This window comes from Sinocyclocheilus rhinocerous, unplaced genomic scaffold (assembly GCF_001515625.1).
Source record: "Sinocyclocheilus rhinocerous isolate Xijiao unplaced genomic scaffold, SAMN03320098_v1.1 scaffold1309, whole genome shotgun sequence".
NCBI classification, from domain to species: domain Eukaryota; kingdom Metazoa; phylum Chordata; class Actinopteri; order Cypriniformes; family Cyprinidae; genus Sinocyclocheilus; species Sinocyclocheilus rhinocerous.
Genome location: NW_015634493.1, coordinates 593,046 through 611,235, shown reverse-complemented (window position 1 = coordinate 611,235; position 18,190 = coordinate 593,046). Strand labels below are relative to the sequence as shown.

General features: G+C 35.4%; 1 long non-coding RNA gene across 1 annotated transcript in view; it reads right to left on the bottom strand.

Moving 5' to 3' along the window:
* Positions 1-13,639, bottom strand: part of LOC107745706 (uncharacterized) — a 31,516-nt gene extending 17,877 nt beyond the window's left edge. Inside the window, exons 1-2 of the long non-coding RNA XR_001640623.1 lie at positions 13,627-13,639; positions 13,293-13,367 (exon numbers count right to left, since the gene is read on the bottom strand). This is a non-coding gene — a long non-coding RNA (uncharacterized LOC107745706). The remainder of the gene's footprint in view (positions 1-13,292; positions 13,368-13,626) is intronic.
* Between the last annotated feature and the right edge of the window lie 4,551 nt (positions 13,640-18,190).

Sequence of the window (18,190 nt, the reverse complement as noted above, 5' to 3'; positions counted from 1 at the left end):
CATATTATCACAGACGATGCTGTATCGCACACCCCAGATTCGAATTGAGTGGAAAATGAATCAATCATCCGCGGTTGTGCGCGCACATGTTTGCACGTGAGCAAAGGTGTTTTTAGGAGTCTAACTGGCAAACGCCAGACCACTGATTCGTCAAACCTGCTTTCCTGCAGTCCGTGTTCTTCTGACTTCTGACTATTTTGTAGTAAGTAACGAATATGTTTCAGGGAAATGTATCGGAGTAAAAGTATACATTTTAATTGGGAAATGTAGTGGAGTAAAAGTAAAAGTTGGCTGAAATATAAAAACTCAAGGTACAGATACTCCCAAAAAATACTTAAGTACTGTAACGAAGTATTATTACTTCATTACATTACACCACTGGTTTCAGTAGGGCAGCGTTGTGTGCGCAGCCTACCAACACTCCTGCCATGGACGTTTTCCAGTCGTGTTGTCCTGCCAAGGCCTCCCTCAGGCTGGTTCCTCAGGGGTTTCCCGCAGCACTAACCCGAGAAGACAACACTAACGCACTGTGACACTTTTATTATGAAAAGATAGATGGGGAAAATACCGTTTGTGTCACCTAGACATCACTTAAACATCTCTAGAGTAACTTTATTCTCTCAGGTAGGGCTCAGAGACATACTAGCAGGAAACATGGCTAACATGGGAAACATTGTCTGTCAGAAAGCTTTAAGGGAAATTTATTTAGACAAGTAGATAAACCAGCATCTAGAAAACCTTACTTAACTGTGGACCTAGAGGCGGACAAATGCATAATTATTGCAGATTAAAGGCCCATTCACACCCAAAATGTTAACTATAATGATAACTAAATTACTGTTCACAACAACACACAATTATGTTCTGTTTATTATAAACACACCCTGCAGTTTTGTGGTCTGCCACTTTAAATGCTTGAGCTCTTTAAAGCAGGATGGTTTCTGATTGGCTGTCAATGTTTTTTTTTTTTCGTTCATCAGCTGGGGAAAAAAAAATGAAAGTGAGTCCAATGATGTAATTCCTCTGTATGTGTGATGTGGACTCTGCTATTCTTTTAAAATTCAGAACAAATTTTAAAACTATACCGTTATTGATATAGTTATCGCCCCTTGGTGTGAACAGGTCTTAATGGTGCAGATTTAATAAATCAAATTTAATAGGTGGATTGATTATCTGAGTAGTTGCTGCACTAGAGGATTGCAGAATCTTTGCTGACAAGATTAAGAACTAATATTAAAGGGATAGTACACCCAAAAATGAAAATCACCCCTTACATAGATCTGTGTATCTATATATATATATATATATATATATATATATATAATGATATGCAACTACAGTACACATACAGTAGCAGTTTGTGGACAGTAAATTTTTTCCAGTAACACTACACAGATCAAGAGGATAAATAACATGCAAGTATTGTGATTTATGACTATTCAATACAGACCCAATGCCTCAACTAATGAACTATTCTGTGCAACCCCTATCTGCTGTGGACTGTATTTATGTAGTACTGTGAAGGTAAAGGTTTTGTTACAACCGTTCAATTTCTGTTTTTTCCAATCCACCACACTTACAATTTCTTCTTTGCTCCTTTTAAACAAGAAGAATATTCCATTCCCATTTAGAAGTTAAAATGGCTAATAATACGGTCTCGCATTCCTCAAAGAGTTGCACCTTGAATTAGTTTTAAAACAAAACAAATGGCTCATACTGAAACAGCAGCGCTCAGCTAGCAAGAAGACGATCCGCTCGAGAAAAACAGCGTTTTAAATTCCCATGCATCCTTTACTGACGGATTGCATTCAGCAGGATATCCGCAGCCCTTCCTTGGGAGTTTCTTGCCATCCATCATTTTCATTTATTTATTGCATCCATTAACCATGTGACACCACAGGTTACACCACGCTAAGGCTCACCCCACGAGACCAAATTTTTCCACAATTAAGCCAATCATATGCATGTCTTTTTAATAATGTGGGTCGCAGAGTTGCTTGTGCCCCTGGTGTAGATTGAACAGCAGCTAATTCCCGCTCAAAATGAGCAGCCGAGGAAATAACAGGTTAGTTTGGCTCCCACTTCATGTTTTATTCCCACCGGCCTCGGTAAGAGATTGATCCGGCCTTAGACTGCTTCAGTCTGGGTCCGTAAATAACTAATACAGGGCAGTGCTGGCTTATTTGTGCATTGGTGTGTGAAGATGATTAGCTAATTAGACTGTCAAGCCCTTCCCTCATTCCGAGTTCAGATGGACCCTCATTACTGGCCATTACAGACCATGAATTGGGCCGATGGTCTACAAAGTTTACATTAACAACACGGTGAGAATGTCCTTGGCTGAAATGGTGTTCTGTATATAGCCGTGGATTTTACTTACGCTCAATTTTTTTACGTCTGAACTATAAATATTAAATTTAGCGATTTGTCATAAGGGTTGCATTGACATAATGTGCTCCTGAAATAGGACGGAAATGGAGAGTGGGATAAAACTCCAGTCATGTCTAATGGGTAGTACATGTCTGATGGATGCATAATAAATGTGGACTCAAAACTTCTTTGGGAAAATTTTCTACATCATGCACCTCCTACATCGTGTAGAGTATTAGAGCCTTGACAAACTTCACAGAATGTCCCATAAGATAATTCTGTATAAACAGTAATAAATGATATCTACTTCGGGGATTTGTTTCTTAGTTTAAGTCACCAAAAAAAAATAAAAATTTTTTTTTCAGTTTTCAAAAAAAAGTGTTTTTATATATTTTGAATCCAGTGTTATTTCAGTTTTAGTTTAAGTTATTTTAGCACATATTTACGTAAACTAATTTGAAAGTGAGAAATTATTAAAGGGAAAAAAGGAACAAAAAAAGAATTAAAATATATTTGATTTTATTTCAGTTAATGTTAGTTTTATTTCAAATAGCAAAAATGTTTTTATGATTGTTGAATGTCCCATAAGATAATTCTTTATAAACAGTAATAAATTATATCTTCTTCAGGGATTTGTTTCTTAGTTTAAGTCACCAAAAAAAAAAAAATTTTTTTTTTTCAGTTTTCAAAAAAAAGTGTTCAGTATTATTACTTTTATTATTGTTGAGATAGCATTATAGTTTTTATATTTTCTGTTTTTATACATTTTGAATCCAGTGTTATTTCAGTTTTAGTTTAAGTTATTTTAGCACATATTTACGTAAACTAATTTGAAAGTGAGAAATTATTAAAGGGAAAAAAGGAACAAAAAAAGAATTAAAAAATATATTTGATTTTATTTCAGTTAATGTTAGTTTTATTTCAAATAGCAAAAATGTTTTTATGATTGTTGTAAAATGATTATATATATATATATATATATTTGTCTTAAGTATTTACAACATAAAGATATGTTTATATTTATGTATATATATATATATGGATTTATATATCAAGGAATTAATCTGCTTAAAATTAAATTGATTGACAACCCTTCTATTTCTCTACTTAAAATGGACACTTTTTCCATATTTGCTTTTCTTAAATTTAAGGAAGAGCAAATCAGTGCCAATCATTGGACCTCACCTCACTGCATGCGCTCTCCACCTGCGCTCAGTTAACAGGCTGTATATTACACACGTCAGTGACCAGAGCTCATCCACCTGTCGGTCTCCTCCAGCCCTGGCAGAACACCTGTCACCCGCGGGATTAGCATCAAGCTACGGCTGTTTAAGATGGAGGTCACAAAGGCGGACTGCACTGGCAGGAAGCCCAGCTGCCCTTCCACAGCCCTCTGAAAGCTTCTTTCCAGGAGCTGATTTTGTTTCCCTTGGCATGGCGTTGACCTGCATTGATCCAGACCCTCGTCCTAATAGCTATAGATCTCAGCCCCAGCTCTAGGGGCCAATAAGACTGAATATGCTTGTAAAGACATTTACAGATACTCAAACTGTGACACATGCCATAAAATCAATGAGTCTGTCATCAGTAATACTGTGAATTATTTTTACAATTCAAAATAACAATTTCTATTTAAACATATATTAAAATGTAATTTATTTCTGTGACGCAAAGCTGAATTTTCAGCATCATTACTCCAGTCTTCAGTGTCACATGATCCTCCAGAAATCATTCTAATATGCTGATTTGGAAGAAATATGTCCTACTATTATCAGTTGAAAACAGTGAAACAAACAAAACAAAAATCTGGTATTTTTGTAGAAACCATGATCCATTTTTTCAGGATTCTTTGATGAACAGAAAGTTCAAAAGAACAGCATTTATTTGAAATATACTGTACATTTTCTGCAACAATGTAAAAGTTATTACTGTCACATTTGATCAATCTTATTAAAAAACAATTTTAAAACCTAGCTGAATTGAGTGGCCGAATACAATAAAAAAAATAAAAAAAACACTTCTAAATCCCAAAATACAAGGAACACTAAATGAAAAAGAATATATATATAAATAAATAAATAAATAAATAATAATTTCGACATTTAGCCTACTCTCCAATCCAATCTCATGCAAAGAATGAGAAAACGACTGCTTATTCTCAGTTGATTATTCATGGAATCCCAAATCTATATACAGTCATCATAATCAGAAAATGTTGCAAGCCAGATTCAAACTCAAATCGCCCACTTAAGTGTCACTGCTCATTGTGTTGAAGCAACTGCTAGTTTTAATTACCAGTAACTATTAATTTACTGGCATCTTATGGATGCAAACATACTAATTTGCATAAATATTATAAAAAATAGTTTTCATATTTATCAATGTTCTGGTATAACATCGGTGTAAGAATCACTGGACCAAGCATGTTCTGTAATGTAAAACCAGATGCACTCGTTTAATTTCACATACATCAGTGTGTGACAATCTTGGCCCAGCGTAGGGGACATAAATCTTGCCTGACTGATGTTGCCTTCTGAGCTCCCACATAAATATGGAAGTCAATCTCTGGAAAGCTTCCTTATCAGTTGTAAAATGACAACAAGTGTTTATGTTTTCAGCGTGTTTTGATTTATTGAGCAAAACGTTTCATCGCCTGACTGTGAGAACACAAACAGAGCTTCAGGCGAGATTAGTTTAATCAAAAGCAATCCGCAAACGTGTCGTAATGTCCCACGTACTGCTTATGTCTACTGGCAGCGCAGGAAACTGCGCTTTATCTGAGTTGGATGATGGAAAAGACAAACATAGGAATAGGCTTGAAATATGTCGTTTTGAGCATCAGTCACAGAGTAGCTCTGTTTTTTCTTCTTCTTCTCTCTCCCCTCTCATCTCATCATATTTCTCCATTTCTGCCTTCTCGTGAGTGGAGGTGTGAGATGTGTGGGTTAATGTAGGTTTATGACAGCTTGCTCCTGATTTTGACATGACAATAGCTCAACGTTAAGAGGCGAAGAGCATTTTTCTGCTCTGTGCTCAAGACAGTCCTGTGCTGTTTCTGTGATGCTTAAAGCATTTTCAAACACAGAGAGTTTTGTGCACCATGACTGCAGATTTAAATTTTTTATTTTTTTTTATGTTTTCATAATTTTCATCATATTTCAGACATTTTATTCTCAATGTTTTCTGATAGATTTTGCTCCAGTATGGGTAAATAACAGTATTCTGTAAAATGTTTGAAATATATATTTTTTTAAATATGCTTTCTATATATATATCTCACCAACATAACCTTTATTTTTTTTTTAAATAACAATTAATAATTATTTTTAAATTAGATTTACATTACACCTAATCTGTAAAATGTTGTAGTTATCAACAGTTTAATTAATAATTATATTTTAACTTTGAAAAATAATTAATAATATGCTTTAATTATGCTTTTATAATATATTCTTTCTGCCTATAACTTACAATTTTTTAATTATTAACAATTTAATTAATAATATTTGTTATTAAAAAAAATATATATATATATATATATATATAAGCCTTAAAATATTTAAAACATATTTGATCATGCTTTTATAATGTATACATCTACATAATATTTAAAATTGTATTTACATTTTTTTCCATAAAATCAGCAACTCCACATAGCCATTTGTGACTATAATTAATTTTTAATAATAATATAGAAATTGAAAACATGTTTAAAAAAATGTTGTCATGTAAAAAATCAGCATTGGACGGACGGACGGACGGACGGACAGAGACAGACAGACAGATAGATAGATAGATAGATAATTAGATAGATAGATAGATAGATTCTACATTACTTACCTACACAACGAGCAATACAACTGAACTAATTATTACAGTCTTTGGTTATTTCTGAAAGACTGAAATGAAAAACGTAAATTTAAAATTGTAAATGAGATGACTGCAGAGTAGTGCCCATGTGCGATGGTGTGTGTTTTGAAAGGCATCAACATATGGGGCTTTGTGGGAGAAAGTAATTAAATTTGATCTAATCCCTCATCCTCCTCCGTAAGATGCCAATATAGCAGCGATGAATTCAGAGGCTGAACATGCGTCACGGCAGGAGGATCGAGGAGCTCGATTCTGGCCGCTCTATCGGCACTGGTTCCACGGTGAGGTATGAAGAAGTGAGTGACAGATGAAGGATTATGATCAAGCCTGGAGGCAGCCATGTGTCAGCTCTATTGATCCCACAGCCGGCTCGAGTCAATGACCATGTGATTATCATCAAGCATGTCGACACCTCTCACACACTCCTGCCAGTACAGGGGCTTCCTCTTCCTATTGACTCATTTCACATGGAGATGTCACAATACCTACAGTCTCCATCTGCCGCTCCAGAGAAACTGGAGAGGATTTCATTCGGGGCGGAAATATCCCATGTGTACAAACATATGCACAACAATAGGTCGAACGCTATCTGGTCATCTTTCCAAGAAAAGCTCACATTTTACTTGCTTCTAAACATGTACACTTATATTCCTTCAATTAGCCTGTGACTTTATCCAGTGCAAACTAGTTTAGTTCTCTATGCTTTGTCGAAACCGTATGTGATAAATTAAAAATTTTAAGGAATTATTAATACTTTTGTTCAACAAGGATGCACTACAATGATCACGTGTGATAGTAAAGACATTTACTAATATACATTCACATTTTTATTCTTTGATGAAAAGAAAGCTCTCTCTCTCTCTCTCTCTATATATATATATATATATATATATATATATACTGTATATATATGAAGCAGCACAACTGTTTTCTTGAGCAGCAAATCAGCATATTAGACAAATTTCTGAAGGATCATGTGACACTGACAACTCAAATAATGATGCTGAAAATTCAGAAAAAAATTAAATTTTTGAATATATTAAAATAGAAAAGTTACAATTTTAAATTGCAATAATATTTCATAATATTATTGTTTTTGTTTTTAATTTTGTATTTTTGATCATACAATTTCAGCCTTTATGACCATAAGAGTCCTCTTTTAAAAACCATTTTAAAAATATTTTTCATAGCTATTTTCATCGACAGAGAAAAAAGTATACGCACTACCTGGCCAATTTTGATTTGAAATGTTATTATTATTATTATTATTATTATTAATATAAACTTAAGTTTACTCAGCTGTTGTTTACAAGCAATATCACATTGCAATCATACTGTTCAAATCAAGGCCGTTTAAATGTCCAATACAGCAGAATAATTTTGAGTGTGACACTGCTACAATACACATAATCTATTTTATGTGTTTCAGCCAATATCTAGTATGATTTGTTGTAATTCCACATAATTTATGATTGGTCATCAGTTGGAACACAATGTATATATTCTTTATATTGGGTACATGTATTATATTTTCTTAATCTTATTCACCTCCAGCACTTAACATTCATATGCATATGTCAATATACTTGGCAAATGCATTTTTTGCTTTCAGTATGTTATATTTATAGAGGTACATGCTTTATAGCAACCTCTCTGCCAACTGAGTGACAAATTCTGACTGTCCAAAATGTCTCATCATACGCAAGCGATTCTACTTAAATTCTAAGAGGATAAACTATCCTCTGACAAAACTCGAAACACCAAACATTCACTATGATCAAACCAGCAGAACCAACATTAAAAGTAATTATTCCGTATTGATGACGCATAAGTGTGGACAATGTCAGTTCGACACTGTGTGCTAATGCTAATGGTTGGTGCTAATGCTAATGGTCAATCTCAGCATTACTCATAAGAAAACCATTTCGATATATTTGTTTAAAATGACAGGGTTCGTGAAAACATGATTACTAAATGTGAATACGAAGAGTGCGCTCACATGCCATTAAAGCACAGATAACACATTAAAACACACACTGACACCCAGCATGCACTTACATACTTCACCATCTGGGTATTTGACATTTGTGTGTTGTGAAATGAACTGCACAGGCCTGCTGGCTAAAGGCGAAGCGCATATTAGGAACTGCTCTCTGATAGGCCGTGATTAGCTGTCAAACCACAAGAAAGATGAGAATGGAGAGAGAGAGACAAGGGACTGTGCTTCTGGTACTATGAAAAGGTTCCCGTGGTGCGAAAGGCCCTATTGTTGGTGGTTTTATCTGGTCCCGGCAGCTCCTGCTCCTGTGCTTACTCAACACAGAGCTCTAGTGCACCGTCACCCTTCACGTCTGACAATTGTTCCATCCACTGATAGTAGTGCAAAATACCAGACGTGATACTTCAATTAATAGAAGAATAGCGAGAAAAAGGTACAGTGTCCCGCAGACTTTATAAAACAGTACAAATAGATAAAAGTGAAGGCTCATAAAAGCTGTGTTGCAATATATTAAGCCATGGAGCTCCGATGGGTGGCAGTTTAAATTTGGATTGCAATCCCATTTTATTCTCATTTCTGCACATAATTATCAGTCACAATCACTATAAATAGAAGCTGAAAAACTGCCGTAAAGGTGTATCATAAAATAATTTAAAAAACATTCCATATAGTCTCTTAATATTAATAATTAATATGAAGTCATGAAAACTGCATGCATTATAATAATTATTATAACAGCAATTATTTGTAACAAGCCATACACTGCATCCACACAAATACATAATGCTTTCACTTATAGGAAGCAGTTTTCACACACACACACACACACACATACACATATATAACACATAACTTATAAGAACATATATTACTTATTTCTAAACTATATATAAAAAATAAAAGTCAGTAATTATTTTTACAATTATTTTAAGAAAATCGTAATTATTCAAAAGTATGTATCTGGTCCCTAGTTAATAATTGGTCACAAAACTTTTAGACTTTTAAACATTATTAAGGTGCTATGGAGGAAATAAATAAATAAACAAAAGTATTTATGAACAAAATGTATTTTTCATTCTTTTCTTTTCAGCCAAATTAATGGAAATAAAAGATAAAAATGTAACATAACATTTTAAAACCTAGGTTAAAACCTAATCTGAAATACAAGGTATAAATTTAATTTTAAGATGAAAATTACATGAATAAAACAAGAGTAATAAAGATAAACTTAACTAAGCAGCACTGACTCTCCAGTATGTCTGGGCTCCTGAGAGGCAAAACAATAGGCATGTAGCATATATTTCATTGAGTGCATTATTATTATTAAGTTCGGTTTGTGTTCCCAGGAAACTGCCAGCATGTCTTTAGTGAAATTACATGCTGTGAGAAGTAGCAGAAGGAGACTGAGCCTCACAGTTCTGCCTCTTTCAGCATGTACTTGGCATTCAAAAGTGTCCCTAAAGAGCCGTGAGAACAAAAGGGAGGCTTGGAGAGAGACTCAAACTTGCTTCATTTCATCTTTGATTATTTCATAATGTCACATACTCTATTAAAGCTTTTTGCTTCCATTTCACTGTAATTCGATTATAATTCATATCAATGCAATTAAAACCATCACAGGCTTGCATTTCAGTTAGCTAACTGCATTACTAATAATCAATTTGAGGGTATTCGGAGGGCAAATTCATCTGTCTCTTTAAATGTTCCTGAAGGGCAACAGATTTACTAAGTGACTTGTCAGCCAATATGATAGATCCACACGCCTACTAGACCATTGTGTCTCAGTCCTGGACTGAATCCCAGTTCACACAGAGTGAATACGGTTAAAGTGGGGCACTTAAAGGAATAGTTTAGCTAAAAATAAATATTGTGTCACTGTTTACTCACCCTCGTGTAGTTTTAAAGCCGTAGTTCACCTAAAAATGAAAATTTGCTGAAAATGTACTCACCCTCGGGCCATGCAATATGTAGATGAGTTTGTTTCTTCATCAAAAATTAAGCTGATAAAAACATCACAATAGTCCACAAGTAATCCACACCACTCCAGTCCATCAATTAACGTATTGTGAAGTGAAAATCTGCGTGTTTGTAAGAAACAAATTCATCAAGACATTTTTAACTTCAAAACGTTGCTTCCAGCTAAAATATGGGTCTTCTTTCCGTAATATTACTTTCTCCATTCAAAAAAGTCGTTTCGTCTGAATCAGGAGAGAAATATGCACAGTTCTGTCAGGTCCACTATTGTCAAAGATGATTGACAATTAGCATACAGTTTGAATTGGCGGTATGGTTCTGTTCTGGGCAAGAACTCCCTGCGCATCCATGGAGCCTAGCATGGATGAGAGCAGGGAGAGCAGCGATAACCCCCCCAGGGTAAACAGAACAGAACCAACATAAATGTATTGCAGATATCGTTAAAGTGCATTTTATGTACACATTTTAGAATTAGTCTGATTCAAAGGAGAGTCAGAAGGCTGAATCCCGACTGACAGAGGCGGAGCTGGGGATGGAGGAGGGTAATTAGCTATTGAGCAATGCGAAAACTGCTGATAATACTGAGGGACCTTATATATGAATGCTTAGATAGGTGTCGTATTCCTATAGGTAGATGGGGATCAGCTGAGAGTCAGCTGATGCGAGCTTGACTAACGTGACCTGCCAGAACTAACGCTACGCTTGATATCAAGCAACTTTTGCAAGTGAAAAACAGTCAAAAAGTTCTAAACAAATTGGATTTTGATGTGAGAGGAAAACAGAGGATGGACTTTTTCACTGGAAGAAGTGTTAATATGGATTAATATGGTATTTTTAAATGTATTTATTTTATGATTTCTTACAAACATGCAGCTTTTCACTTCACATTGGTGAGCAAGTGATGCAATGCTCAATTTCTCCAAATCTGTTTCAGTGAAGAAACAAATTCATTTATATCTTGGATGGCCTGAGCAAATTTTCATTTTTGGTTAAAAAAAAAAAAACTCCTTTAAACCTGTATGAATTTATTTCTTCCACAGAACACAAAGGCTTTATGTACAGTATTTTGGTCACATTTAGGATACCATTAGTATCACAACTAACATACTTTCAATGCAACATGCATTCAAACCAATATTAATATTGCATGATGTTTAAGATGGAAAACATGTGAAGTGCATGCTGCAACTGTGATTAAATTTATTTATGAAAAGATACAGCAGAAAATGTATTGCACAATTTTAACATAGAAGGTGCATTATGGTTGCAAAATGTTACCAAACTTATCTAATTTCAAGAAAAGTTCCTCCCACTGAGATCTTTTACACAGGTGAAGATGTGAGCAAGGTATAATAAATTTAGCTGCCATTGCTAATGAAAAAAGCATAAACAGATTGTTCTGTGCTTCACGATTCCTGTTTATAAAAGCAGATATCCATCATAATGACAGCCTGCTGTATTTGACTTCGCCATATAGCGGAAGGTTCATTTGCCCTGGTCAGAAGTTTGACTACCAAATCATTCATGTCCAGCACTTTAAAAGGTCAACAACGCTCAATGTCTCTCATCATTCATTCTGAAATGAAAACAGTTGATTTCATTTTAGAGTAGAGTACACTCAGGAATCATGTTTATTTATTTTCACAGAATTGACTCATGATTCTCCTAGTTTATGGATAAAATGATTTGGTAAATATCATGCTATATAAGATTTTACTATTTTATCTTATATGAGGATAACTAAAATAATTAGACTAAAAATGTGAACAGTTTTCTTAAATTTAAAATGCCTAAAACATATATATAAAAAAAGTATATATATATATACATATCAAATATTTTTATTTATTTAAACTTATTTCAGTTATTTACCAAGCCATGTATTTTTTTTTTTTTAAGTTTAGGTTTTTCCTCTACTATTTATATTTTATTTCAGCTTTAATTAAATTACTGAAAATTATTTGAATAGTTTTAGTCAATAACAACACTGCTGTAAAAAAAGGAAATACTAGAAACAATTTCTATTAAAATACAAATGACATTATGTTGCATTTTAGGTTTTTAACTTTGACTTCTCAGTTTACAAAAGCCGAGGCCGTTGTTCTGGTTGTAAAAGTTACAGTGTAATATATCCAGATGCCAGAGACAGGCCTGCAACATACAATGCGCTATTATGTTTCCACCCAATGCCTCCCTCGATTTATCTCTTTGACAGCCGATCCATACAGATAAATCACCTCGTAAGGTTTTTTTTCTCTACACACTCCAACCTGCACTGTATCAAACGATTAGGAGTGCACCAGACTCTTCAGGGAGAGAAACAAAACTCTTCACTGCAGTAAACTTTCACATATAGAGCTCTATATATCTTTGGCTTCTCGTCTCATAGCTTCTCTTGTGACAATGAAAAGTGTTAATGACTTTTCCAAATAGAAAACAGCTAACTGACCATAACGACTCTCCAAAAAGGTTCATTGCCGTTCCATTGAAAAGAGCTTTGAGAAAATGATTGGCCATCATTCTCTGATTTACAGAGTCTGTCGCCTATGCTCGCTTTATTTGTCTCTTTTTGCTGGTGCACAATAACGGTTTGTCCATTGTCAGTGCAGGTCACATTTATTTTCCGCTCCATCTGAAAAGGCACGCAGGTAACAAACCGAACACAAGCTGTGTCGACGGGTTCACGCTGGCCCAAAAGCTGCAGGTAAAATGACAGCTGGGCTGATCTAACACAGAAGCTGCTTTTTGAAAACTGATCTTCTGAGTTGTCAGAATTTTGATACCTAACCCAGGAATGAAAGCCGTTGAATAAGTGATGCTGCTGTTTTGGAGAGCTTGCTGTATTTTGGTCCACAGATTGCATGAATGATTGAGCTTTATCAGTCGAGGCCTCAGAAGCGCACAAGTCTCAGCGGGAAACGTCATGGCTTTATTGTAACTTTCTTTCATTTTGACATTCTCATTCCTACACCAGGAATCAAGGTGCATGAGACAGGATTAATTTTTAACCATCTGTCCTTTGTGAAATGTGCCCAGATGAATAAAACAAAGGCTATAGACACGCAATGAAAAGTCTTACCTGCAGATTGAGTGGCCCAAATAAACGCTTGATTGCCTGACAACATATAAAACCCTGGAGAGACAGAGTTATAGACTATGGACTATGGAGTAGAATGGGTTTGTAAAAGTAGTTTTTATGCATATGTTGGCCTGAGTTTTTGCTGCATTTAGAGTTTTGACCAGCAGGAGTCATCAGCGTGTGGTGTTTCGAGGACTTCAAAACAGTGAATCAATTCGCAAAGCAATTGGTTCAATTTATTTAAAGTTTCTCCCATCACTAATTTCAAACAGGATGGATGTTTAACAGTGAAAAAAAAAACCTTACCGAACTCCAGTTCATTGCCGAAACTTACTGGTGATGTTTGTACTGGTTTCCCTCCAAATTGATGTCACTTCCTGGATCATGGTGTAATCTGTTTAAGGAAAGGGGACATGGGCTACTTCACATAGACATAATAAATACCTAGACGCCTCATTGGCCGCTTTGAGCCGTTGCTGCGATACGTCAACGCGTGCCATGTTTGTGAAGGCAAGACTGCCTTAAAAATAAATTGAGGTAAACGGAGGAGCTGCGGTTTTTTCTGGATAAAAACACGATAACGTTTACATTTATCAACCGATTTCAGAGGTTTGTGATCTACATGGAGTTAAAAATAACTCACAGTTATTTAGTTAGGTTTGGAAAATTATTAATTTTCGCAAGAAATTGTGAGAACTCACACTTGTCTCACTTGTTGATTTGATTGATTTTTTCGGTTTACAATTCTAATGTTAATGTAGTATAACTGTGACATATACATATTTTGTCATTTGAATGTAATTAAATTAAGTTGTTTCATTGCTTTCTCTGTCTTCAACCCCAACATTTTAGCTTTTCTTGTGCTTCAGGTCAGAACACAGCTCATTCCCTTTGAAATACTGGAAGAAAATCAAAATAATACATCTTTAAGCACTAATAATTTACCATCATTGAGAAAATTGAATAAAACCAGCGAATACAAATCAAAAAGTGACACTTGGTAGTCTGCTTTTTTTTTTTTTTGATAGGACTCTACACAGATAAACACCACAACAAACAATAACAAATGCAACTGATAATCCTTTGTGGATCCAGTAAAACTTACAGTTACAGTGGTAAAATATTATGCACTGATACAGTGCACAGTAAAAGTGATATGTAATATTAAAAAGTATATGTAGTACAAGTTGTAGTAAAGTGAATAATATAAAAAGCGAGTACAACAGTATATAATAGATTTACAATAGCACAAATTATATGTATAATATCATAATAAATAAATAACAATAGATGAATAATAACAAGTAGAATATGTAATATCAAGGGTGGAATAATACAGAATAGACAATAATGAAGAATAAATTAATAGTAAATTATAAAGTAAAATAAATAATCATGAAATGTAGATTTATAATAGTATTGTGTAATAATGATTAAACAAAGTAAGAAACAAGTAAGGGGGGGAGAGAGAGTGTGTGGTTTGAATATGACCAGGGTAATTCTGGCCATTCATTCAGGGCTATTCTGTTAATTAACTAGTACTAATACAACATTAGGCTGTGGAAGTATAGCCTACTCTCTTGGAAATGCAGAGAACAGGCTTTCTTCAGCTTTCCTTAAGGCTTGCGTTGTCCTGTTTGCAATTGGCTAAAAAGGACAAATATATATATAATAAGTCCACAGATTTATGATAAGCTATGAAATCTATATAATCAAGTGATGATAAACTTACTCTTTGTAATTAGTGAAATTAAAGAGAGATGATTTAGCTCCATCGCTAATCCTGACAGTCTGGTATTGTCTTGTCAAAGTGCTCACTGTACATATTGTGCTCATAACACAATTTACTTTATGATATAAACTACAATATAAAAGTTAAAACTTAAGAATGCGTTTAAACTTTGATTTCATATAAAGTCTCAGCTTTCACAGCTTACTAGCGATATCGCTAGCTATTAATAGTCTGACACTGGTGGCTAATTAAGCTGTCAACATAAAGCTAAAAATGACCAAAAAACATACAGAAACAACTGTTCAGTCTTACCTGTGAAAGATAATACCCCGAGATCTGTTTTTATTATTGTGCGACGGTTTTTCAGATGCCCAAGCTGCCGACGAGTCAGGTATGTTTTCGCCTGTCCCAATATGAGAGTTGCCTTCACCAATATGGCGGCGACGTTGACGTGCGGTCGAGCGGCCAATGAGGCGTCTAGGTATTTATTATGTCTATGCTACTTCACCCCTGCTGGTAGATGCAGTAACTACACAATCTTCTTCTTTTGGTGTTTTATGGTGGTTTGCAAACAAACGATGGGTGCATTACCACCAACTACTGGGCTGGAGTGTGGAACAGTGATGTAAGAAAAACAAAATTATTTTTAACCTCTAAATCCTATTAAACAGACCTCCTTTTCTTAATTATCCCATTAATGTATTCTATATTCTATGATGGTTCAATCCATTATGCAGCAGTGAATTAAGTGTAAGATTTTCTATCCCCATTTCTCTTAATTCTTCCAGCAAATATGCCCTTTTCTCTTTCATAAGCAGTACAATATTTTAGTACATGCTCTACAGTTTCTGCTGACCCATAAATAATGCAATTCCCAGACTCATGTTTGTTCATTCTATACATAGGGAATAATTTAGAGCTGTGTGTCTAAGGCGAAATCTGGTAATGATTGTGTCTTCTCTTACATTATTGAAATTCCCTCTCTCACCACAACTTGATTTTGAATATGAAGATGTCTTCCTCTTCACTCCTCATTCCAAAGTTCTTGGCATTTTCCTTTTGTAACTGTTCGTATTTTGGTCTTAAAGGTAGGGTAGGTGATTTCGGAGAGGCTAGCAATAGCAAGCTAGCTTTGAAAGCAAGATCCTACGTTCCCTGCATAATCACTCTGCAAAGCCACGCCTCCTGCAAAACACAAGAACGCTCAGCAGTGTTGCCAAATTGGGTTACTTTAAAGTGCCCCTATTATGCCATTTTTAAGGTTACTAATATTGTTTTATGAGTCTCCTAAAACAGGTTTACATGCATGCGAGGTCAAAAAACACGTTAGTTTTCTCAAAAAATAGATTTAATTTTACCTCATTTCTAAATGATTCGTAAACGACTCGTGCAAAGCAGTTCAAAGAATCAGTCTCTCTAAACCCCTCCTATCCGTGAGCCCTCACTGCTGTGATTGGTCAGATAGTGCAGTCATTTGTGATTGGTCCAGAGCCGTAGAGGGATTGGCTCTGGATTGGTCTACCGCGTACAGCGCGTGTCGGAAACGAAACGCCCAGTACTGTGACTGTATGTCCTCGCCACAGAAATGATTCGTAAACGACTCGTGTGAAGCAGTTCAAAGAATCAGTCTCTCTAAACCCCTCCTTTCCGTGAGCCCTCACTGCTGTGATTGGTCAGATGGCGCAGTCCTTTGTGATTGGTCCAGAGCCGTAGAGAGATTGGCTCTGGATTGGTCTACCGCGTACAGCGTGTGTCGGAAACGAAACGCCCATTGCCATGACGGAATGACAGCTCTGGAGACTTGTCAATACATAGAAAAGATGGTATCAATTGTACCTTACCAATTCGAGCCGGAGTCTGATGATGAAACGGTTGAAGTGGCTGATCGACAAGAGACTGATTCGCAAGCACGACTGGAGCAGGACGTTTCTCAGTGTTAAGTGTCAAGTGTTAACAAGTTTGTGGTAATTATAAGATATGATAAAACAAATTTACTCTCACAGCGTAGGATACAGCGTCTTCTCGACATGATGTTAACCACACAGATATTTTACTGTTTGTGGGCGGGCAAGTTGGCAACGTAGAACGTGGACAGACATTATGCAAATGTGTTACTTCGTGACGTAGAGCCGTAACAGAATAAGATTCGAATTCCTGACGACTCGTTTAGGCGATTGCGAGCCGACTCTTTTTTTGATAGACAATAACTTTATTTATCGTGCACTGTCGGCTTCACAACTTTGCAGATAGTTTATGTTCACATACAGCTACATGACACACTGCATTAAAGGTAATATTTGGGTCAGTCACTGAGCTACTATGGAAATATGTGTGACTGTATCTGTTTATACAACTGCATAGGACCAGATCTGATCAAACAAAATATTTTTATGGCTTTCAAAGGGATGGTGCTATTCTTGTGAAAAAAATCAGACAGTCTGGTAGCCCAAATACTTTTTTTCTTCTTCCAGGAACAGCAAGAAAACAAACATAAAAGCTCTCTTTAGGTTACCTCCATCTCAAAACCTTCCCTTTCAAGGATTTTTCACTATTTCTCAGATCAGTTTTTCAACAGGCCAACCTCAGATAGCCATTAAATTGTTAAAGTGTCCCAAGATGAATCTCAGGATATAACAATGGATTGACCTGGTCATTTCATAATGGACACCATTTGTTTTCCACATAAATGTCCCTGGTCTTATGTTCACATACAGCTACATGACACACTGCATTAAAGGTAATATTTGGGTCAGTCACTGAGCTACTATGGAAATATGTGTGACTGTATCTGTTTATACAACTGCATAGGACCAGATCTGATCAAACAAAATATTTTTATGGCTTTCAAAGGGATGGTGCTATTCTTGTGAAAAAAATCAGACAGTCTGGTAGCCCAAATACTTTTTTTCTTCTTCCAGGAACAGCAAGAAAACAAACATAAAAGCTCTCTTTAGGTTACCTCCATCTCAAAACCTTCCCTTTCAAGGATTTTTCACTATTTCTCAGATCAGTTTTTCAACAGGCCAACCTCAGATAGCCATTAAATTGTTAAAATGTCCCAAGATGAATCTCAGGATATGACAATGGATTGACCTGGTCATTTCATAATGGACCCCATTTGTTTTCCACATAAATGTCCCTGGTCTTAAAGTTAACATGACATATT